Genomic DNA, 25,624 nt, shown 5'->3' on the forward strand with positions numbered 1-25,624 from the left:
ATTTTCCATCAGTAAATGCTTAAAAATAACTGGAAGCAACTTATTTATAGTATAATTTAAAATGGAGGGACACATAAAATGGCATGCAGCTACATGAAAATCATCCTAACAGACTGACTAGGAAACCCTAATTGCAATGTGCAGACAAGATTGGTTCCCAAGGCCCACTTACCCTTGATATTTAGCACTATGTTTATGACAATAAGAAGGCCTTTTATAATAAATGGAGCAAAAGAGATTTTTCCAATGGGTGCAGATAAATGGAAAACTCCTCTTTAACATATCACTATTTGGAGTACATAAAAGAAAATGAATATTAGAAGACCATGATTTCTAGACCATATAAAAGATAATTGAAGCATTAAAATAAGTACATAGTATACCAAACCACAGGACTTGTGAATCACAAAATATTATCATGAGATCTTAGAATGTAAAATAATTTTCCTTAATGAGTGAAACTGCATTCATATACACCCTGGGGATTTCTATACTAATTCTTTAAGGTAACTAGGTATTAATATTTAGAATAGAATTTTTCTTTGGTCAAAGGGGACCAGGTTTAATAATGTTTATATAATAAGAAAGGAGCTAAGAATATACAACTGGGAAAGGAGAGTTTTTCTAATAAATGATATTGGAAAAACTGGATATCCACATGCAAAAGAATGAAACTAGACACTTATCTTATACCATACACAGAAATTAACATGTATTAAAGACTTAAATTTAAGACTTGAAACTGTAAAACCCCTAGAAGAACCCATAGGCAGTAAGCTCCTTGACATCAGTCTTGGCAATGGTTTTTCTGGATTTGGCACAAAAAGCAAAGGCAATAAAAGCAAAATTAAACAAAGTAGGACTGCATAAAACTAAAAATAAATCTTCTTTACAGCAAAGGAAAGCATCAATAAAATGAAAAGGCAACCTACAGAATGAAAAAAAAGCCTACGTGAACTATGAGATACCATTAAGAGACACAATTATGGCTTATTGAAATTCCAGAAGAAGAAGAGTGGGAGAAAAGGGTCAGAGAGCTTATTTAAAGAAGTCATGAATGAGAATTTCATTAACTGGGGGGGAAATTTAGATAACCAAGTTCATGAAGCTCAGAGTTCTGCAGTGTTTCAACTCAAAAAGATCTTCTCTAGGACACATTATAATAAAACTGTCTAAAATCAAAAACAAAGAGTAAATTTAAAAACAGTAAGAGAGGGCTTCCCTGGTGGCACAGTGGTTGAGAGTCCGCCTGCCGATGCAGGGGACATGAGTTCATGCCCCAGTCCGGGAAGATCCCACATGCCGCGGAGCAGCTGGGCCCGTGAGCCATGGCCGCTCAGCCTGCGCATCCAGAGCCTGTGCTCTGCAACGGGAGAGGCCACAACAGTGAGAGGCCCACATACCGCAAAAAAAAATAATAATAAAAATAAAAACTAAAAAATAAAAACAGTAAGAGAAAATAAATTCTCACATACAATGAAAGCTACGTAAGACAATCAGCAGAATTCTCAGCAGAAACCTGTAAAACCAGGAGAAAGTGGAATGGTATATTCAAAGTACAGTAAGAAAAAAACTGCCAACGAAGAATACTTTACCCAGAAGAACTGTCTTTAGAAACAGAGAGACGAAAATTTTCTCAGACAAAAAAAAAAAAAAAACGTTTTGGGAGTTTATCACTGCTAGTCCTGCTTTACAAAAATGGCTAAAAGGATTTCTTTAAGTTAAAATGAAAGAAGACTAACAATATGAAGACACATCAAAATATAATATAAAACTCACTATAAAGCTAAGAATATGGACAAATTCAGAATACTCTAATACTGTAATAGTGCTTCATCAATCACTTTTAACTCTGGTGTAAAAGTTAAAAGACAAATATTAAAATAACTATAACTATAATAATGTGTTAAATGGGTACATCATATATAAATTGTGACATCAATAACACAAAATGTGGGAGGAGGAGAAGTTAAATATAGAGTTCCTGTACACAAAGGTAAATACAGTAGGTAGTGGATGAACCACTTATAAAGCTAGTATGAAGGTTAAAACACAAAAGTAGTGAAAACAACTATTATAAGAATAATTAGTTAAGGTACTCACAAGATTAAAAATATGTAAAATGTGACATCAAGAATATAAAACATGGGGGGTAATAATGATGTTGGGCTTTAAATGGGATCAAACTTAAGTTGTTATCGACTTAAAATATACTGTTATATATAAAAGTTGTTATATGTAAGCCTCATGGTAATCACAAAGGAAAACCTATAGTAAATACAAAATAAGGAGAAAGTAATATAAGCATATTCCTAAAGTCATCAAACCACAAAGGAAGAGAGCAAGAGAAGAATGAAGGAAAAAAGAACTACAAAAAACAGCAAGAAAACAATGAACAAAATGGCAATAAGCACATACGTATCAGTGATTACTTTAAACGAAAATGGACAAAATTCTCCAACCAAAAGAAATAGAGTGGATGAATGGATGAAAAAAAAAAAAAACATGACCCATCCATATGCTGCCTACAAGAGATTCACTTTAGACGTAAGGACACACACGGACTGCAATTGAAGGAACGGGAAAAAGATATTCCATGTAAATGGAAATCGAAAGAAAGCTAGACTATCTCTACTTATATCGTACAAAATAGACTTTGAAACAAAGACTTTAATAAGCGACAAAGAAGGACATTACATAATGATAAAGAGGTCAATCTAACAAGAAGATTTAACATTTGTAAATACTTATACACACAACATAGGCGTGCCTAAATATATAAAGCAAATATTAACAGATCCAAAGGGAGAAACAGCAATACCATAATAGTAGTGGACTTCAATACCCCACTTACATCAATGAATAGCTCATTCAGGCAGAAAATCAATAAGGAAACATTGACCTGAAATGATAATATTAGACCAGATGGACTTATCACATATTAATAGAACATTCCATCCCAAAGCAACAAAATACACATTCTTCTCCAATACACATGGAGGGCTTTTCAAGACAGATCATATGCTAGGTCACAAAACCAGTCAATAAATTTAAGAGGACTGAAATCATATCAAGCATCATTTCCAACCACAATGGTATGAAACTAGAAATTAATTACATGAGGAAAACTTAAAAAGTAATAAATAGGTGGAGATTAAGCAAGATGCTATTTAATGATCAATGGATCAAAGAAGAAATAAAAAGAAAATTTAAAAATACACAGTGAGACAAATGAAAATGGAGATGTAATATAGCAAAATTTATGGGATGCAGCAAAAGCTGTTCTAAGAGGAAAGTTCATAGCAAAAAATGCCTACTTCAGGAAACTAGAAAATGTTAAAATAAAAACCTTTATACCTCAAGAAACTAGAAAAAAGACAAATGAAGCACAAAACTAATGGAAGGAAATAAAAAAGATTAGAGCAGAAATAAATAAAACAGACTAAAAAAGGCAATAGAAAAAATCAGTGAAATTAAGAGCTGGTTCTTTGAAAAGATAAGCAAATTTGACAAACCTTTAGCTAGACTCATGAAGAAAAAAGAGAGAGAACTCATAATTAGAGGTGAAAATGTTACAACCGATATCACAGAAATACAGAGAATCATAAGAAACTACTATGAATAACTGTACACCAACAGATTGGACAACCTTGATAAATGGAAGAATCATAGAAACATTCAACCTTCAGGCTGAATCATGAAGAAATACTAAATCTGAACAGACCAATTACTATTAAGATGACTGAATCAGTAATCAAAAACCTCCAACAAACAAAAGTTCAGGACCAGATGACTTCATTGGTGAATTCTACCAAGAATTCAAAAAATTAACAGCAATGCTTCTCAAACTCCTCGAAAAAACGTAAGAGGAGGAATACTTCTAAACTCATTTTACAAGACCAGTATTAACCCAATACCAAAGCCAGATAAGGAAGCCACAAGTAAAGAAAATGACAGACCAATATCCTTGATGAACATAGATACAAACGTCAACAAAATATTAGCAAACTGAATTTAACAATACATTAAAATGTTTATACATCATAACCAAGTGGGTTTTATTTCAGGGATGTAAGGATCGTTCAACTTCCACAAATCAATCAATGTGAAACACCACATTTAAAAAATGAAGTGTAGATTCCATATATATGTGTTAGCATATGGTATTTGTTTTTCTCTTTCTGACTTACTTCACTCTGTATGACAGACTCTAGGTCCATCCACCTCACTACAAATAACTCAATTTCGTCTCTTTTTATAGCTGAGTAATATTCCATTGTATATATGTGCCACCATCTTCTTTATCCATTCATCCGTCGATGGATACTTAGGTTGTTTTCATGTCCTGGCTATTGTAAATAGAGCTGCAATAAACATTGTGGTACATGACTCTTTTTGAATTATGGTTTTCTCAGGGTATATGCCCAGTAGTGGGATTGCTGGGTCGTATGGTAGTTCTATTTTTAGTTTTTTAAGGAACCTCCATACTCTTCTCCACAGTGGCTGTATCAATTTACATTTCCACTAGCAGTGCAAGAGGGTTCCCTTTTCTCCACACCCTCCGCAGCATTTATTGTTTGTAGATTTTTTGATGATGGCCATTCTGACTAGTGTGAGGTGACACCTCATTATAGTTTTGATTTGCATTTCTCTAATGATTAGTGATGCTGAACTTGAGGACATGGGGAGGGGGAAGGGTAAGCTGGGATGAAGTGAGAGAGTGGCATGGACATATATACACTACCATATATAAAATAGATAGCTAGTGGGAAGCAGCCACATAGCACAGGGAGACCAGCTTTGTGACCACCTAGAGGGGTGGGATAGGGAGGGTGGGAGGGAGATGCAAGAGGGAGGAGATATGGGGATATATGCATAGCTGATTCACTTTGTTATGCAGCAGAAACTAACACACCATTGTAAAGCAATTATACTCCAATAACGATGTTAAAAAAGAAATTAAAAAATAAAAAATGGATAGAAATTATATGATCATCTCAGTAGATGCAAACAAAAGCATTTGACAAAATTCAATATCCATTATGATGAAAAACTGTCAATAAAGTGGGTGTAGAGGGAATGTAGCTCAACATAAGAAAGGCTATGTATGACAAGCCCACAGCTAACATCATACTCAATAATGAAAACCTGAAAGCTTTTCCTTTAAGATCAGGCACAAGACAAGGATGCCCACTCTCACAACTTTTATTCAACATAGTATTGAAAGTCCTAGCCAGAGTATATAGGCAAGAAAAACAAATAAAAGGCATCTAAATTGGAAATGAAGAAGTGAAACTGTCACTACTTGCAGATGACATAATATTATGCACAGAAAACCCTAAAGACTCTATCAAAAGACTTTTAGTACCAATAAATATATTCAGTAAAGTTGCAGGTTACAAAATCAATACACGAAAATCGGATGTATTTCTATACGCTAATAATAAACTATCAGAAAGAGAACTGAAGAAAACAATCTCATTTACAATTACATCAAAAAGAATAAAATACCTAGAAATAAATTTAACCAAGGAGGTGAAAGACCTGTGTACTGAAAACTATAAAATATTAATGAAAGAAATTGAAGATGCAAATAAATTGAAAGATATTCCGTGTTCATGGATTATACTAATTAATATTGTTGAAATGACCATATTACTCAAAGCAATATACAGATTTGATACAATCCCTATCAAAATTCAAATGGAATTTTTCACAGAAGTAGAATAAACAGCTATAAAATTCTAGTGGAATCTTAAAAGATCACAAATAGCCAAAGCAACCTTAAGGAAACACACACACACAAAGTTGGAGACAGCACACTACCTGATTTCAAAATATACTACAAAGCTATATTAATCAAAACACTTGTACATCTTTGGTGGGAATGTAAACTGGTATAGCAACTATGGAAAACAGTATGGAAGTTCCTCAATAAGTTAAAAATAGGGTTACCATAGGATCCAGCAATTCTACTTCTTGGTGTTTATCCAAAGGAAATGAAATCATTATCTTGAAGAGATATTAGCACTCCCATGTTCACTGCAGTCTATTTTCAATAGCCAAATTATGGAAACAACCTAAGTGTCCATTGACCAATGAATGGATAAAGAAAATGTGACATATTAAAGAAAATGTGATATATATGTATATATATATAAACAGTAAAATATTATTCTGCCATGAAATCCTGCCATTTGCAACAACACACATAAACCTAGAGGACATTATGCAAGTGAAATAAGCCAGAAAGAGGGAGAAAAATACTGAATATCACCTATATTTAGAATATATTAAAAAAATTAAAACTCATAAAAGTAGAGAATAGAATGCTCTTTACCAATGGTCTCAATGTATGCTAAGAAAGTAGATTTCAGGTGCGCTCAGCTCACAATCAAAATGGTAACTTTCTGAGATGTTACTTAGCTTAACTGTAGTAATCATTTCACTGGGTATATATCAAGTGATCGTGTTGTACACCTTCAATATAGACAATTTTGTTCCAAAAATAAGATAAATTTTCTCTCTCCTAGGCAGAGACATTTTTCTGAGTTTTAAATATATTTCTTCTATTAACTTTTAATTTCATATAATGTTGCTCTACCACGTGTTTGCACCGTGAATTGTTTTGTGTAAAATATTGGAAAGAGAATAGCTTGGTAGTGCAAGACAGGTGCCAGAAAGAGCACTGATGTTCACATACTATTAGAAAAATTTTAATCATCCCTATAATATTCTTATACTCTGCTTGGTTTTTCCTATTCCCTAAACACATTCCCTAACTTTCAATCATCATTGGAAGGCTTTTAGAGTATGACTAACCTTAGGATTTTCCAACTTTTAGGGGACAGAGGACACATTTTTAACAGGTTATATCCATTTCATGACTGGTACCCAGATTACATAAACTGAAGCCTGGTAGTTGTTTGCTTGTTGTGTTGTTCTTTCAATGTGGCACCACTGACATAAGAGTAGAGAGATATTTTCAATAAAATGTAGGGTTAAATGGTGGTCTTAGTTTTCAGTAATGTGCAATTTTTAAATTGTTTTTCTGTCTACGGGTATTTTAGAGAGAAGCCTGGTGTGATTACATGTGCCTGAAAGGTAGATGACATTTTAGCAATACATATTTACACCTTTGAAATAAATTTTAAAAAGTAACATTGAAAAGGAAAGTAACATTGAACTTCATATATCAAAAAGGTGTGATAATATAAAATCCATCTTCAGTGCCTGGCATTGAATGAATGAATAATAAATTTATCTTTTATTTTTAAAGTTATTTGTAAAGCCTGTTCAAAATATTGGCATGCAACCCAGAATATTAAGACTACAATTTTAAATGTAACATGACAATATTCACTTCTATTTTGTAATTTGTTCCTATCAATAACTTAATATTTGATTACACAGTTTATCAATATGAAATTTTCTGGTTATAAGTTCTGAGGGGATGGGAGAAAATTGGGATCTGTAATTTTTAATTAATATAACAATGTTATCACTAAACTATTTTAATTACCAAAAGTTATGACACAAAGCTGTTTAAAGCAATATGGCAATATTGATGTACATCATTCTCTTGTTAAGATCCATGTGCTTAACAGAGAAAACAGACAACAGGGGTGTGTGTGTATATAATTGTATAAATAGTGTGGCCACTTGCACCCTGCATGCGGTCACATTCATTAGAAATTACCTATCCTGTAATTTTGTTATTACCTTTGGCTCTAATAAAGGAACCATACCATTGCAGCAGGTAATTTTTTTTTTTTTCCCCACTATCTGATGTGCCTAGCAGCAACTTTCTGCTAGGAGGAGTAGAACATGCAGTTAAATATATATACTCTGATATACTTTGTAATTAGTTTCTCAGAAACAAGAGCAGTGTTTTGAAAAGCACATGCAGTTCTGAATGAGAACAATTTTAAATGATTTTCACTGTTGGTTCCTTTATTTTCCTGTTCCTGCTTATGCTGTTTTCCAAATGATTGATTTCATAATCACTGGGTTTTACTTGATAAATGAAAATTATTGCAAGCAATCTCCATTATGCAATGAAATTTGATGTGCTAACAATACATTGAATTTATATTTTTCTCTTTCATATTTCATGGAACATACACACACGTGCACACACACATACACGGAAGCAAAAATGCTAATTTCAAATTTCACACTGTTGCTCTGATTCATCATTTCCAGCTTTTAAATTTTCACTTTTAGAAAGGGAATTATCCCTTAACCATTTGAAACTAAATTCTAAAAGAATTTTCATAAATTATACTTTATTCTAGGATTTATACTTAATAACACACTATTGGAATAAAAACAGAAACAAGTTTCCTAGGTTGTAGTTGAAGGGGCTGTATTAGTGTCCTAGGGCTGCTATAACAAAGTATCAAAAACTAAGTTACTTAAAACAACAGAAATTTGTTGTTTCACAGTTCTGGAGCTAGAAGTCTGAAATCAATATGTTAGCAGGGCCATTGCTCCTTCTGAAACCTGTAGGGAAATCCTTCTTTGCCTCTTCTAAGCGTCTAATGGTCTGCTGACAATCATACACGATCTTTAGCTTACAGCTGCATAACTCCAACCTCTGTTGGATAACATTTGTTATCACATGGTGTTCTCCCTGTATCTCTGTGTCTGCACATAGCTGTCTTCTTACAAGGGCAACAGTGGTAACGGATAAGGAGTCCTCCCCGCTCCAGGATGTCAGCATCTTACTTAACTAATTGCATCTGCAACAATTCTTTCCAAATAAGGTCTCATTCTGAAGTACTGGGGGTTAAGAGTTTATATATATATATAATATATATATTTTTATATATTTTATTTTTATATTTATATATATATAAAATATATCAGACCCTTCTCATAAAACAGAATTAAAATGCCACATATTATTGAACAATTGTGATTTTATATGTTTCTGGGCCATTAAATCTTTTAAGGAAGGAAATATTTGTTTGATTTCAAGTATTGATAAATTGACAATATTTTAATGGGAATAGTATTTTATTATTCCTACATAAAATTTCTACATAGAGGACAAACACAGGATGATATTTGATTCATTAATCTGTTTGTCTTGAAACCCTATTGCCCTATTAACAATACTGTATCATGTGAACAATGCCTAGACTCACTTCAAAAGTCATTGAAAGCCTGCATGTACACTAGATTTACTGAGACATCAGAATTTCATTTCATGAATTCCAAAGTTTTAGTTATACCTTGGAGAGTTTTTATGGGTCTTCTAATTTGATTCTGTGCAAATTGGAAAACTGGAAAATTAGCAGCATATTGTCAGTAGCTAAGTTTTAGGAAAGAATCAATGACAAAAAGCCTGAGAGAAAAAACTAGTCAATATGGCTGGGAAATGGAGAATTAAGGTACATTTACCAAATGGATTTTCTCTAATCTGTGTACTTTCAAATACATTTTGGAATAAATAAACCTGAGCATGAACTCCTACATGTTTTTCAATCCTTACAGATTCAAAGAGGATGTCTAATCTGAAAGCCCAAAAAGGTACACTAAGTTTGTAGACCTTATTAACAATTTTGCTAATAGCCATCATGTATAATTTATAATGATTCAAACATAGGAGAACTGAGAAGCAATTTATTCCATATGTCAATTTTTGTATTTATGTTGACCCAATATGCCAACAGTCAAAACAAACACAAAATCATCAACTAAACTACAGTTTAAGATGCAGACGTAAAGACGCAGAGGTAGAGAACAGACTTGAGGACACGGGGTGGGAGGGAGGGGAAGCTGGGACGAAGTGAGAGAGTAGCATTGACATATATACACTACCAAATGTAAAATGGATAGCTAGTGGGAAGCTGCGGCATAGCACAGGGAGATCAGCTCCATGCTTTGTGACGACCTAGAGGGGTGAGATAGGGAGGGTGGGAGGGAGGCTCAAGAGGGAGGGGATATGGGGATATATGTATACATATACCTGATTCACTTTGTTGTACAGCAGAAATTAACACAACATTGTAAAGCAATTATACTCCAATAAAGATATATATAAAAAACCTACAGTTTAAAAGTTCAATAGTTAACGTAGAATGTAACTGAATATCTCTCTATATAGGCATATACACACAAACCACACAACATGCATAAAAATATAAATAACAGTTTACATTCCTGTTCCACCTCTGTGATTTGGAATGGTTTTGGCTTGGGTACTGAAATATTTGAATCCTACAAATTCACAGGAAACCAAAGAATCACTACTTGAGTTCTCAACCAAGAAGCTGCATTCTGTTTATAAAAGGTGCAAAGACTGAAACTTAAGGTATAAAATTTTAAATAAATCCAAATTTGGTGATGAAGTTGTAATAAGTAGCTCTGATGGCAGGCTAGAGCTTAAAAATTAAACTGAGTATAAAATTTAATAGTTGAGCAGTATTGAAAATATCAGTTAAACTACTGTTTTTCATCTGTAAATTGAGGAAAACAATTATTACCTCACAGGACTTTTATGCGGATTAAATGAGATGGTAAACTTATAACTGTCTTATTGTAGATGAAAAATAGATATTTATTCATTTCACTTCTTTCTGCCTTCTCTTTCCGTGCTGTTTGAATTAAATTCTTTGATTCAGTTTCTCTTTTGCAAATTGAAACAATTAATGTACTATACATATGGTTTCCCTAAGAACTATTAAATATTAATAGTGGTAAATTAAAAGTGGTAAATATATGTCTTATCTGGAAAAAAAAAGAAAAACATGAAGAAACAAGCCAATTCTGGACATACTAAGATTTCTTTTATATAAGGATTTAGCAGAAATCTAGCAACTGTCAAGATTAATTTAACAAACAGACACAGCAGCCAGGCTAGTTTAGGACCTTACCTGGAATATGAAGGCTCTGAGTGACCAAGATTAGCAATGTATATAACCTAAAATTGGAAGAGACCTGACTTATCCTACCATCTCTGATATACTTTCCACCAAAATTTATGCCACCATCTTCAATTAAAACCGCTCGTGACCTTAACTGGTCTTCCATTTTCCAATCCTGTCCTCTTTAAGCATAGCTCAAAGTAGCAAACAAATTAATTTTAAAAATTTCATTAAGTTCATGTCACCTCCCTGCTATTTAGAATAAAATAGTGCCCTCCCATGTTATTTAGAATAAAAATGTTATTCCTCCAGTGCCCTCCCATGTTATTTGGAATAAAAACCCAGACTCCTTACCAAGTACCTCAAAGGCTTTGTATGCTCCCTTGCCTGTCTCTTCAAACCTTATGTACTACCTCTTTGTTCTTTATCCTTCTACAGCCACAAAGCCTTCCCAATGTTAGATGTAACACAGTGAGAGGCTGTGTTATACAGTTTTATATAAACTTTATTTATATGTTTACTGTGGTATCCCCAGCTCCTCAAGTAGAACCACAGTCTCAATAAATACATATTGAGTAGATTAATTAATTTCAACTCTGCTTTTTTCTATGATGTACGGCCAAGCTAACTGAACTGAATAAACTTACTGAGCACATAATGTCGATAAGGCATAGAGTTATGTATTATGCAGAAATATAGAAGTTGACAATATGTTCTTTCCCTCAAAGTTTATAATCTATTAAGGGATATTGATATAAAAAACAATGTAATAAAGTTTAAATTAATAAATGCTATAAAACAGTGTGCATAGAAATATTTGAGAGGAAATTCATTTTTATTCAGGAGGAGGCATTTAAGCTAGGTCTTAAAATATGGATAATATCTTAAAAATTATCACCAGTGTTATTACATAAGTAACACTGAATCATATTAATGAATATCAAAGGAAATGTAAAAATCACCGATAATCCTAATACTTCAGAAAATTAAATATTTGGTTCCTTTTCCTTCTAATCTCTGTTTATGCATTCATACTATTTGTACAGTTGCAATTGGGATATATAATACATTCAACTTTTTCTTCTACTTATTAATAGCCATAAAGTTTTTAAAATTTTTACTTACAATTTTCAGTTTAATGACTGCATAATATTCCAGAGTTGATTAACCAAAATTTAGCTATCTTTTTCAAATTGTTATTTAATTTCTTTTCAGTTATTCCTTAAAATATATACCTTTGTAATGAACATGCTTAAGCACATAGCTACTTAAGAATCAGTACGATTTCAACAATGAAAATGAGAAAAATTTCATTCTAGAGATAGGAAATAAACAAAGACAGTACACAACCTAGCTACAGAATAATTATTGCAATTTAGGATTAAAGGAATTTAAGACATTATCCACTTACACTGTCTCATTTTCCAGATGAGGAAACTGAGGTTCATACAAGTTAAGTGACTTTGAGGATGACATGGCTAGTCGGTAGTGTAAGAACAAGGTTCAATCTATATTACTCTAGCTCCCATAGCAACCCTAATCTGCAACTACCAAACACTCTAATTATGAAAACTTAACACATCATTTAAGATATGGTATTTTAGCAGTGGATATCTGGTAATGTCTGTTTAATGCTCATTCTTCATTCAGTCCCTCTTTTGGTTCCTCAGTCATGCTTTATTTCTCATATTTGACAGACCTGCTTATTTATCTCAAGTATTTATGTTATCCTACCATGACTATATACATGTACATATAATTATGTATATATATATTATACATACACATACATCGTTCTATACAATTGCCTGCTTTATTTGTTTCCTGTGATTTTTTAAAAAAATACAATGAAATCTTATATGGATTTTTCTCTATTTGAATTCTGAGGCTGGTTTGTGCATGCATGTATGTGTGTGCATATGTATGTGTATGTTTCAGTCATTAGACTGTCAATGGACAGAATTTAGTTGTCTTTACACTGTGATCTCTACTTCCAGAAATATATAAAATGAATTATGAATATTCAACCACGAGGATATTTTATATAACACATTAGATGTAATAATTTGGTATCATGATTCCTATGCAAAAAAGTAAATCCTTCACCAATGGTGGGATGATGGTGCCGGTAAATTCAATCTTAAGCAAAATAATACATTTTATAGTCTAAACATCTCTTCTACTTTTTTTTTAAGTTTTAGTTAGAGTAGTTTCTATGTACAGATATGATTTTTTTATTTTCTATTTTTTTTTTGGCTGCATTGGGTCTTGTTGTTGCACGTGGGCTTTGTCTAGTTGCAGTGAGCAGGGGCTACCCTTCATTGGGGTGCATAGGCTTCTCATTGTGGTGGCTTCTCTTGCTGTGGAGCACGGGCTCTCTAGGCACATGGGCTTCAGTAGTTATGACCCGTGGGCTCAGTAGTTGTGGCTCACAACCTCTAGAGCACAGGCTCAGTAGTTGTGGGCTTAGTTGTTCTACGGCATGTGGGATCTTCCCAGAGCATGGATCAAACCTGTGTCCCCTGTGCACTGGCAGGCGGATTCTTAACCACTGCGCCACCAGGGAAGTCCCCCACCTCTCCTACTTATTAATTCACCACATTAGGATGTGAAATCTTTTCCTTTAATTCCACTGCAATTTTAGGTCAATGTACACTACCATCTCAACATTTTTAAAGCCAACCATCATTTTCAAGGGCTCTGACAAAATATGTTGTTTTCTGAACTTTGTAATTTCCTACTCAGAGAAAAAAATCACTTTACCTCATGATTTGCTTCTCTTGAAATTGTGTGTTCTTTTTATACATAAGAACGTACATAGAACCCCACCAAGAAAACATTTTTTATAAATCCAACATTTTTTTTATCAGAACCATTTGCAAAATCAATAATAGGATCCTGTCTGAGATGACTTGGCAAATTATTCCAAAACTCAAATCTTAATAACAATGTATACAAATACATTTCTTAGAGCACAGCATCTTCAATTAAATCATGAATTCAAAGCAGCCTAAGCTATGCTACTTTGTATGTGTGTGTGTTTCTTTTTAATATGCCCAGGAATTATTGTGCAGAGAGAAGATGTGACCTGTGAAATTCAAGAGGAAAAATAGCAGCATTTTTCATTACAAGGCAACCAAGTAGATTCAAGCAGAGAGCTGTCCTCATAAAATCACTCCATAGATTATATCACATGATGGTGAATAATGTTCTGAAATGGAATTACATAACACATGAGCTACTTTGCAAAGTATGAAAATGAAGTTTTGATTATGTAGGAATGGAACAAAATCAAACAGAAAAAATAGTTTTAAAATAATGCACCTAAAGTATGTTTTACAGAAAAATGAGCAGGTATTATACATAGATATAGATACAGAGATATATAGAGGTATATTAAGAATAGGTTGGGCTGATCATAGATTCTAAAATAAGTACTTGATAGATTGAAGATTATTACATAGTCATAATACACTTGTTTAAATTCAGTTTAACTTTTCTATTAAGGAAATATACACTGAGAAAATCATATATTCTTAGAAGTAGAAAGTACTTCAGAGTTCAACTCTATTGTATGGCTGAGGATTAAATCTTTATCAAAAGTAGAAAGTCATTTGAGAGTAGAATCCCAGTTTTTAAACTTTCCCCTTACTAACTGTATGACTCTGTAAGATCACGTGATTTCCTGAGTTTCAGTTTCACCATCTGCAAATCTCACACAATACCTCTATGGAAGCACACAGCTGACTCTGGCTGCCATAAGAAAAAGGGGTTTATTAGAAAAATCTTGTAGCATCAATGGGAGGCTAAAAGACCAGCTAAATCTGAGGACAAAATTAAAAGAAGCCAGAAAGAAGAGTGGACTCCTACACTACTAACAGTCAAATCAGTTCTTTTTGACTTGGCACACATCTTTTTCAGGTAACATACCACAATTCTATCTTACTCAATTTTACCTCATTTCAAACCCTTCCATACACAAGTTGTGAACTTATTCTGTGTAATTGTAAACCCATTTCTGGGTCAATTACTTAGGGTCTTATATAATTAATGGAAACACTACAAATGAAAATGTAGTTTTCTGTTGTTGTTATTGTTAGTTGGTTTGTTCATTGGTTGTTGTTTTGTCTTTTTTTTTTTTTTTTAAGCACATGTAGATATATAGAATAGTTGGGTTAGCCTTAATAAAATTTTTGATGCTTGATGGAAGCCAAAGTTTCACGGTGAGGTAAAAATACTATTAAAACCATTAGACTGAAACCACAGTGCTTTATCTATTAGGCATGCAAAAAGAAGGTAAAGCATCAGGGCTAATTTTAAAGTAGTTAAAATGCAAGGTACTGTGATTTAAGTTCTGCCAGAAGGAGCGATTGCTTAAAAGTTTCTGTCTCAACAGTATGTGACCATCTTTTACTACCCTTATAAAAAATATATATATATATTTTAAATGTTATCTGACAAAAAATATCTTATCTCAATTTGTATTTTTTAAATTGAGAGATTAAACATTTTACTATTTATTTAATAATTTCTGCATTCTTTATTTTTTTACAGGAGCATTAATTGCAATTTTTAATTTTTTAAATTAATTTTTATTGGAGTATAGTTGCTTTACAATGTTGTGTTAGTTTCTACTGTACAGCAACGTGAATTAGCTATAGATATATCCTCTCTTTTTTTTGGATTTCCTTCCCATATAGGTCACCACAGAGCACTGAGTACAGTTCCCTGAGCTATAGAGTAGTTTCTCATTAGTTATCTACTTTATACCCAGTATCAGTAGTGTATATATGTCAATCCCAATCTCCCAATTCATCCTACCCTCCCCGCTTTCCCCCCTTGGTATCCATACATCATACAGAGTGAAGTAAGTCAGAAAGAGAAAAACAAATATCATGTATTAACGCATATATGTGGAATCTAGAAAAATGGTATAGATGATCTTATTTGTAAAGCAGAAATAGAGATACAGGTGTAGAGAACAAATGTATGGATGCATTCTTTTCTGAAAAAATTATGCCTTTTAGCCATTTACCTACTAAAAACTTAGCATATTTAAGAGGGGATTAGAGAACAAAATAAATATTGAACCAAAAAGAGAGTTATAGTAGAAATGGTACTGCTTAAATTTCTGAAAGCATTTATAAGTTTTCACAGGACCTTTAAGTCTCTTAAGGATCAATAGTAACATAGTATAGGGAACTTAGAGCCATTGTTAGGTTTTGCAAAGACATTAATGTTATTGCATTGTTGGATGAAAACCATAAAGTCTAGGGTTTAACAATGTTGGGTGGAAGGACTTCCCTAGTGGTCCAGTGGTAAAGAATCCACCTTTTAATGCAAGGGATGTGGGTTCCATCCCTGGTCAGGGAACTAAGATCCCACATGCCGCAGGGCAACTAAGCCCACGCGCCACAACTACTGAGCTCACACACCTCAACTACAGCCCACGTGCCACAAACTACAGAGCCCACACGCTCTGGAGCCTACATGCCACAACTAGAGAGAGAAAACCCGCATGCCACAACTAGAGAGAAGCCCGCGCACCACAATGAAGAGCCCGCATGCTGCAACAAAAGATCCCGTGGGGCTTCCCTGGTGGAGCAGTGGTTGAGAGTCCACCTGCCAATGCAGGGGACACAGGTTCGTGCCCCAGTCTGGGAAGATCCCACATGCCGTGGAGCAGCTGGGCCCATGAGCCCTGGCCACTGAGCCTGCACGTCTGGAGCCTGTGCTCCGCAACAGGAGAGGCCATGACAGTGAGAGGCCCACGTACCGCAAAAAAGAAAAAAAAAAAATCCCGCATACCTCCTCAGTGAAGATCCTGTGTGCCGCAACTAAGACCCGATGCAGCCAAAAATAAATAATAAAATTTTTAAAAAATGTAGAGTGGAGAAACAAGCATAAATAGATGCAGATATATCACAGATGCAGATATATATTCTAAGAGGATAGTTTATAGTGATACAAGACTACCTCAGGAAATAAGAAAAATCTCCAATACATAACTTATACTTTAACTAGAAAAAGAAAATCCAAAGTAAGTAGAAAATAAGAGACAAAAAATGAAAAGCTCAATAAAAGTAAGAGCTGATTCTTTGAAAAGATAAACAAAATTGACAAACCTTTAGCCAGACTCATCAAGAAATAAAAGAGAGGGAGCCCAAATGTAAAATCAGAAATGGAAGAGAAGTTACAACTGACACCACAGAAATACAAAGGATCATAAGCGATTACTACCAACAATTATATGCCCAAAAAATTGGACGACCAAGACTGAGTCAGGAAGAAATATAAAATATGAACAGACCAATTACAAGTAATGAAACTGAATTGGTAATTTAAAAAAAAAACTGTCAACAAACAAAAGTCTAGGAGCAGACAGCTTCTCAAGTCAATTCTTCCAAACATTTAAAGAAGATTTAACACCTATCCTTCTCAAACTATTACAACAAGTTGAAGAAGATGGAACACTTCTGAACTCAAATTATGAGGTCAACGTCACCCTGATACCAAAAAACAGACAAAGACAAAACAAAAAAAGAAACTTACAGGTCAATATCACTGAGAACATAGATGCAAATCCTCACTAAAATATTAGAAAACTGTATTCAACAGTATAATGATCATACACCATGATCAAGTGGGATTTATCCCAGGCACGCAAGGGTGTTTCAGTATCTGCAAATCAGTTAACATGATAAACCACATTACTAAATTAAAGAATAAAATCATATGATCCTCTCAACAGATGCAGAAAAAGCTTTTGACAAATTCAGCAACTGTTTATGTTAAAACTCTCAACAAAGCAGGTATGGAGGAAACATACTTCAACGTAATAAAGGCTAAATATGACAAACCTCAGCCACATCATACTAAACAGTGAAAAGTCAAAAGCATTTTCTCTAAAATTAGAAACAAAACAAGGATATGCACTCCTGCCACTTTTATTCAACACAGTACTGGAAGTTCTAGCCATCGAAATGAAACAAGAGAAGGAAATAAAAGGGATCCAAATTGGAAAGGAAGAAGTAACACTGTCAATATTTGCAGATAACATGATACATGGAAAATCCTATAGACACTGCCAAAAAACTATAAGAACTAAGAAATAAATTCACTAAAACTTCAGGATACAATATTAATATATAGAAATCTGTTGTGCGTCTATACACTAACAACAAACTAACAGGAAGGGAAATTAAGAATCTCATTTACAATCGCATCAAAAAGAATAAAATATCTAGGAAAAAATCTAACTTAGGAGACTGACACTGATGAAAAAAATTGAAGATAAACACATGGAAAAACATACCCTGCTCATGGATTGGGAGAATTAATATTGTTAACATAACTGTATTACCCAAGGCAATCTACAGGTTCAGTGCAATCCCTATCAAAATACCAAAAGCATTTTTCACAGAACTAGAATATTCTAAAATTTGTATGGAAACACAAAAGACCTCAAATAGTCAAAACAATCTTAAGAAAGAAGAACAAAGCTAGAGGTATCATGCTCCCTGATTTCAAACTATACTACAAAGCTACAGTAGTCAAAACAGTATGGTACCGGCAAAAAAGACACAGAGATCAATGGAACAGAATAGAGAGCTCAGAAGTAAACCCATGCACTTATATGCACAACAAAGGAGGCAAGAATATACAACGGGGAAATAACAGCTTCTTCAGTAAATGGTGTTGGGGAAACTGGACAGCTACATAAAATAGAACCAAACTGGACTACTTTCTCACACCATATAAAAAATAAATTCAACATGGATTAAAGATTTAAGTATAAGACTTGAATCCATAAAACTCCTAGAAGAAAACATAGGCAGGATGCTCTTTGACACTGGTCTTAGCAATATTTTTGGGATATGTTGTCTCAGGCAAGGGAAAAAAAGCAAAAATAAACAAATGGGACTACCTCAAAGAAACGAGCTCATGCACAGCAAAGGAAACTGTCAACAAAATGAAATGGCCACCTATTAAAAGGAAGAAGATATTTATAAATGATATATCCAATAAAAGGTTAATATCCAAAATATATATATAGAACTCATACAACTCAGCATCAAAAAAACCCAAACAACCTGATTTTTTAAAAAGCTGAGGACCTGAAGGCTTCCCTGGTGGCACGGTGGTTGAGAGTCCGCCTGCTGATGCAGGGGACACGGGTTCATGCCCCGGTCCAGGAAGATCCCACATGCTGTGGAGTGGCTAGGCCCGTGAGCTATGGCCGCTGAGCCTGCGCATCCGGAGCCTGTGCTCCACAACTGGAGAGGCCACAACAGTGAGAGGCCCGCATACCATAAAAAAAAAAAAAAAAGCTAAGGACCCGAATAGACATTTTTCCAAAGAAGACATACAAATGGCCAGTAGGCACATGAAAAAATGCTTAACATCACTAATCATCAGGGAAGTGCAAATCACCTCACAACTGTCAGAATAGCTATGATCAAAAAGACAACAAATAACAAGAGTTGGCAAGGCTGTGGAGAAAAAGAAACACTTGTGCACTGTTGGTGGGATTGTAAATTGGTGCAGCCATTATGGGAAACAGTATGGAGGTTTCTCAGAAAATTAAAAATATAACTACTGTCATTTGATCCCATAATTTTACTTCTGTAAATTTACTCAAAGCAAAACCACTATTTTGAAAAGATATATGCACCCCTATGTCCAATGCAGCATTATTTACAATAGCCAAGATAGGGAAGCAACCTAAGTGTTTGTTGATAGATGAATGCATAAAGAAGACATAATATATATAATACATAGTGGAATATTATTCGGCCTTCACAAATGAAATATTGCCATTAGCAACAACATGAGTGGATCTAGAGCAAATATGCAAAGTGGAATAAGTCAGACAGAGAAAGACAAATGCCCCATGATCTCACTTACATGTGCAATCTAAAAAACCAACCAACCATACAAAATACAATGAAAAGAGACTCATAGATACAGAGGACAAATGGGTGGTTTCCAGAAGGGAGGGAGGTAGGGGATGGATGAAATAGGTTCAGGCAATTAAGAGATGAAAAATCTCTAGTTATATAATTAATGCCATGAGGATGTAATATACAGCATAAGGAATATGTTCAATAATATTGTAATAACTTTATATGGGTCAGATGGTTACTAGACTTACCATGGTGATCATTTCATACTGTATGCAAATGTCAAATCATTATGTAGTACACCTGAAACTAACATAATATTGTGTGTCAACTACATGTCAATAAAAAATGTACTATAAAATAAAAAAGAAGTGAGCTGTCAATAGGCTTTTTGAAAGAAAATTGCTGCCCTCCCTGATTCCCATTACCCTCCCACATCTTTTGGAAAAGGGTGGGAGAGGGAGACTACTTCTTTCAAAACAATTCCAGACAGGCAAATTTTCTAAGACTTTTTACCGAAAGTTTGGAGCATGTCCTCTGCAGTGTGGAAAGAATAAAAAGCGGGTGAGAGAGGTTGGTTAGAGAGCTGCTTGGGCAGGGGAGCAACAGGTAACTGAGTGCTTCTAGGGAATAATTAGACTACTTTTAACCGATATGTCAAAATATGCATGAGTGCTTCCTTGGAACAAATATAAGCCACATGGGAGAGTGAACCTAGAGCTCTTTTAAGTCCTACCGGAGAGAAATACCTAAAAAGTGTGCCAGGATTCTAGAAACTATGAGGAGTGAGCTACACACACACACCCATACACACACAAGAAACAGGAATGAATAGTGAAGCCATCAACTGAAAGTATTGCTTGTGTTGTGAAAGTTTCACCTGGAGAGTACCATCAGGAGAATGTTTAGTACCAAGGACAGATCCCACAATAAAGTACCTCCATTTAATCATCAGCCAGGCACACACAGCAAGAAGCCAATAACAATTCATGTAGGAAATGTAACTGATCTCTTCCCTTAATTGTCTCGCTTCTCATAACATCTCTACTCTCTAGCTACAAATGAATTAGTTTGGTTATTAGAGAGGGGTGGGGTTGAATGGGAGGAAGATTAGAATAGAACAACCATACCTACCATCCCCACTGCAAATTGATAGCTTACTGTGGCCCAGGCTGGAGGATGGGAGAGGAACTGCTGTTAAATCACATTTGACTGTGGTAGATTACGTTGTTTTCCAACATTTCTTTGTTCCCTCTCTGCCACTGTTTCATTACCTACCTCATTGTAAGAGGAGTGTAATTTCTCACCTTGCTGATGTTGAACTTGGCCATGTGAGTTTCTGTGGCTGATGGAATGTTAGTGAGTATGACTGGAACAGAGGTTTTAAATAATGTGCTTTCAGGATTCGTTTTGATCTCTTGCACTTCTATTTACCATGAGAAGAAAATGCCCTGGGTAGTAACTGGTTGAAGAATGATGAAGACAGGTGAGAAAGATGTGAACTGAACTGAAGCCTAATATACAGCTTAGACCAGCTGAACCCAGGGGAGTTCAGAAGAAGTATACTCCACAGATCTCAGAGTAAGAAATAAACACTCTCCCTGACAGCCACTGACATTTTGAAGATGTTTTTAACGCAGTGAAAAACTGGCTATTGCAAGCAATTTGATTAGCATAAAGGATTGGCCATTCTAATTTCTTAATTAAGATTCTGTTACTTTAATATGACCACAGAACATTTTACTATCTAAAAGTTATTTTTAAAACTTTGAAGTCAAAGACTGAGATTGTTTTTAACAGCAAGAGAAAAATACTTTTCCACTGACTACATGTTAAAGGGAAAATGGAAAACAAGAATTAAGTTGCATATTATTGAGTACCACAAATTTTGTCTATTTTTCTAGCTTTTAAACAGTTTTCCAGAGTAATAAGACCCCTTTCCATTCAAAAACAAACATTAACAGCACATATAAGCATATACTAATACTTAACTTTGTCACATAAATTCCACATAAATTAATTGACATAAAAAAGGTCAGAATATGTTTTTCAAATGTACAATGTGTAAAACTAAGTCAACAAGGACACAACCTGAATTAGTTTCATTGTGTGTGAAAAATGCTTTTACAAGTTTACTCATTTCTAAGGCTAAGGATGAAATGAGGACAAGAAACATCTTTATCATTCATAATTCGGTTAAACTTGGACAATATTTGTTGCAGGCCCTAACATTTCACTTAAAGAATTTACAAAGGTCACAATCCAAGAATGAACAAACACCAGAATGTTCTTTAGGTATATAACAATAAAGTAAACATTTGTGTTATAGATATTAGCTGATGTATGTTATGGTACACAAGCTAAATTAATACATCTCATATTATCTATCCAGTGGCAATCCCCCCCTTTCAAATAATAGAGAGAAAGAATTTCTATAAATAGTTTTCATCACATCAGCCTGAGCCCAGGCCCATTTCATACTAGATAATAAGATGATGTTAACCTTTTGATTTTTTTCTCTAGCAGATTTCATCCTATTTTAAATCAGACACAAACAAAATCTTACAGGAAACATAATAAGTGAAATTGCTCTAAAGCACCTTTGTCTCTAGAGGAACTTTTTCACCCTCTGTGATGTGCTAGGATATATCTAATCTAACGATCAGCTGCCACCAAGTAATTGAATATCCCAGAGTTTGAACTGCTACAGAGCCTGTGCATTTCACTCCTCTTACTTTTAGCTCTAAATAAGTCTGCATGACACTAAATTGCTGTTTTTGATAAGAAGTTGCATATATTTGTATTTATTCTCAAGTGTTTATTCTCAAGGTTGGTAGGTATATTTTAGCATGTACTTGAAGAGGTATACTTGAAAATATACTTACTCATAAGAATGAATATATGGGGCTTTAAAGGCAATTTTAAAGTAGCTCTAGAAATTTGAATTCTAAACCTTCAAAAAATTTTAGCATCTTTTTGATTATGAAATACAAGTCTTTTAAAAAATATTATAGTCACTAAGGTGATGAAAATACTAAGAGGCTTCTCTTGTGGAAAAACAAAATAAAAAAACACACAGGCGGGCTTCCCTGGTGGCGCAGTGGTTGAGAGTCCGCCTGCAGACGCAGGGGACACGGGTTCGTGACCCGGTCCGGGAAGATCCCACATGCCGCAGAGCGGCTGGGCCCGTGAGCCATGGCCGCTGAGCCTGTGCGTCCGGAGCCTGTGCTCCACAACGGGAGAGGCCAGAACAGTGAGAGGCCCACGTACCACACACACACACACACAAAAAAAAAAAACCACACACACAGGCAATATAATTGAGGAGTTTCAACCACCTGTTTTTTGATAAGGTGAATTCTTCTTATTTTTGCTATGTTAACCCTCAAAAAGAGTATTTTTCTACTCCTGCCACACAAAAATAACTATAAGAAAAAGATGGTTAGGGTAACTTACTCTGAGCATAGCAAAGTGATCTTACTACAACTGTAAGATTTTAAAAGGGTATTAAAAATTATAAAGCACTTGTAAACAGACCTTCTTATGACCTCAAGTTTCCTTTACCTTATGTATACCTTCTGTGAAAATTGATTGCTCATATATAATATTCCCTTTCCTGGTAATTAGCGGAGCTGAAATCTAAACTTCTCCCAAGAGCACAATAATCCCATCTCCAAAGACAGCTTGGAAGAAATACGGTAGCAATGCAAGCTCTCTTATCTCTAGGACCATTCAATGGCTAAATGAGAAAATTTGTAATTTAAAATAGCTGGTTTCCAACACACAAAGTTGCTGATGGTAGCAAAGCTCTCTAAATTATATTATAGTCTTAGCACAACCATAAGGAAAGCCATTTCTAAAGGAGGAACCTTTAATATCATTCTCCACATGTTTAATTTCAGATAATAACCAGGTGGTTCAGAACTTATTTATAGAGCTAATTTGAAGGAGGTGAATTAGAACTCTTCTGAATGTTAAAACTTCACCAGTAAACAATCCTGCCCAGCCCATTTAACCACACAACCAGAGGAAAAACTTACCTTCAACAAAGTCATTAGTGTAGAGGTGGCCAATCCCCATAGGTATGTCTATCATCACAAAATTAAGTGGAGTGACTGCTTGCCTAGCAGCGTATTCAGTAGTAATGCCTTTTTCCCCCTCACACTCCCAGGGCCATTTTTGGTGTCCTCTTTTCTCTGCTTTATTCTTCCAGGCCATTTTCCTACTTTCATCCCTAAACTCATTTATCTTTGAATCACAGGCAAGTGAAAAATTGCAGTCATTGGGCACATAGGTGACTTCTATTCTTTGAAGATTTGTTCCTCTTTACTGCCATTTCTTTCAACACTACTTTTTTACATTTCTCAGTCATTTCATTACCTATAAATATGATCCTTCTATTACCCATTCTCTAGGCTCCTCTCAGGTCCTCCTCCTATGAACTTTTCCTCTACCCTTTATTAGCCTTTCACTTCCATGCTCATGTTCTGGATCTTGTCATTATAAACAAATACAACTCCTTCCTAACATCAATTTCATGCAAAACACTCTCCAATAGTTACTTTTTATCTTTAGCTCACTTCCTTTGATACTGCAACTCCATCAACACTTTCACACCCACGAGAACCTATAATCTGTAGATCTGACTACCATTTTACCATGCCTCACCATGCTTGTATCATCATTATTTTCTACCCCAGTTTTGATTCCAGACCCCATCAACAAAATTATTCCCTTCCATATATATTTTAACTCTCTTGTCACTCTTTTCTCATCACTTTAGCAAAACCCTAACCCTAGTTAAATCCAACTCTCTGCCTCCTCTGATCCTATACATAAGTAACTAAATATGGCCAGAGAATTACACACAATTATGCTGACTGTTTACATTTTAAACACATTACTATCAATGTCAAGTACACGATCTACAGAGTTGCGTGGCAGTCATACTGTATTTCCCTGACATGTTCACTTTCTTCACTCACAGTTGGTGAGTCTGCTACCATTTTACTGAGGAAAAATATCATAGAATATCTGTAAATCCCCACATCACCTAACTATATATACTCTGTCTTCTCTCCATTTACTATAGATGAAATATCCATGTCTCTAGCTAAAACCATGTGCATTCATTCTCACCCCCTATTGAACATTTAAAAATATGGCTCTTACCGTTCTTTTACTTCTTTTCACCTCCATGTTCTGGCACCATGATCCAAGCCATAACAATTTCTCACTAGAGTTATTATAGTGGCCTCTGAATTTGTCCCTCTGCCCCCACCCTTCTCCCTTATAATCTACCAGATCATGTTACTTTTTTTTCTTTAAACCATCCAATGACTTAAAAGAATAACCAGATCCTTATGACAGACTACAAGGCTCTATTTGATTTTACCTTCCCTTTCCTCTCCAATCACATCTCCCCATTATTTCCTCCAAGCACTCTGACCTTCTTTACTATTCCTCAAACACTCTGGGGAAGCTTTGACCTAAAGATTTTGCACATGTTCCTGGTTTTGACTTGAATACTCTTCCTATAAACAATGTTATATTTCACCAACTTTGGGTCTTTGCCTAGTTTAACTTCATGAGACTTTTTCATCTCCTTATTCATTGCTTCATTTTTCTCCATAGCACTTGTTAATATCTGATTTTATTATGCTTATTCATTTTGTTCATTGTCTATCCATATCCACTAAAACATAAGTATCAGTGGAAAGATTTTTTGTCTATTCTTTTTTTACGAATTCCTAGCTGTATGTCTGGCACATAGTAGGCATTAAGTAAATATATTTGAATCAATTAATGAGTAACCTTCACTGATAACTGGGGGTTGATTAAAATCCC

Source organism: Delphinapterus leucas, chromosome 12, assembly GCF_059928025.1.
Source record: "Delphinapterus leucas isolate spDelLeu-1000000601 "Yukka" chromosome 12, BTC_Dleu_Yukka2, whole genome shotgun sequence".
NCBI classification, from domain to species: Eukaryota; Metazoa; Chordata; class Mammalia; order Artiodactyla; family Monodontidae; genus Delphinapterus; species Delphinapterus leucas.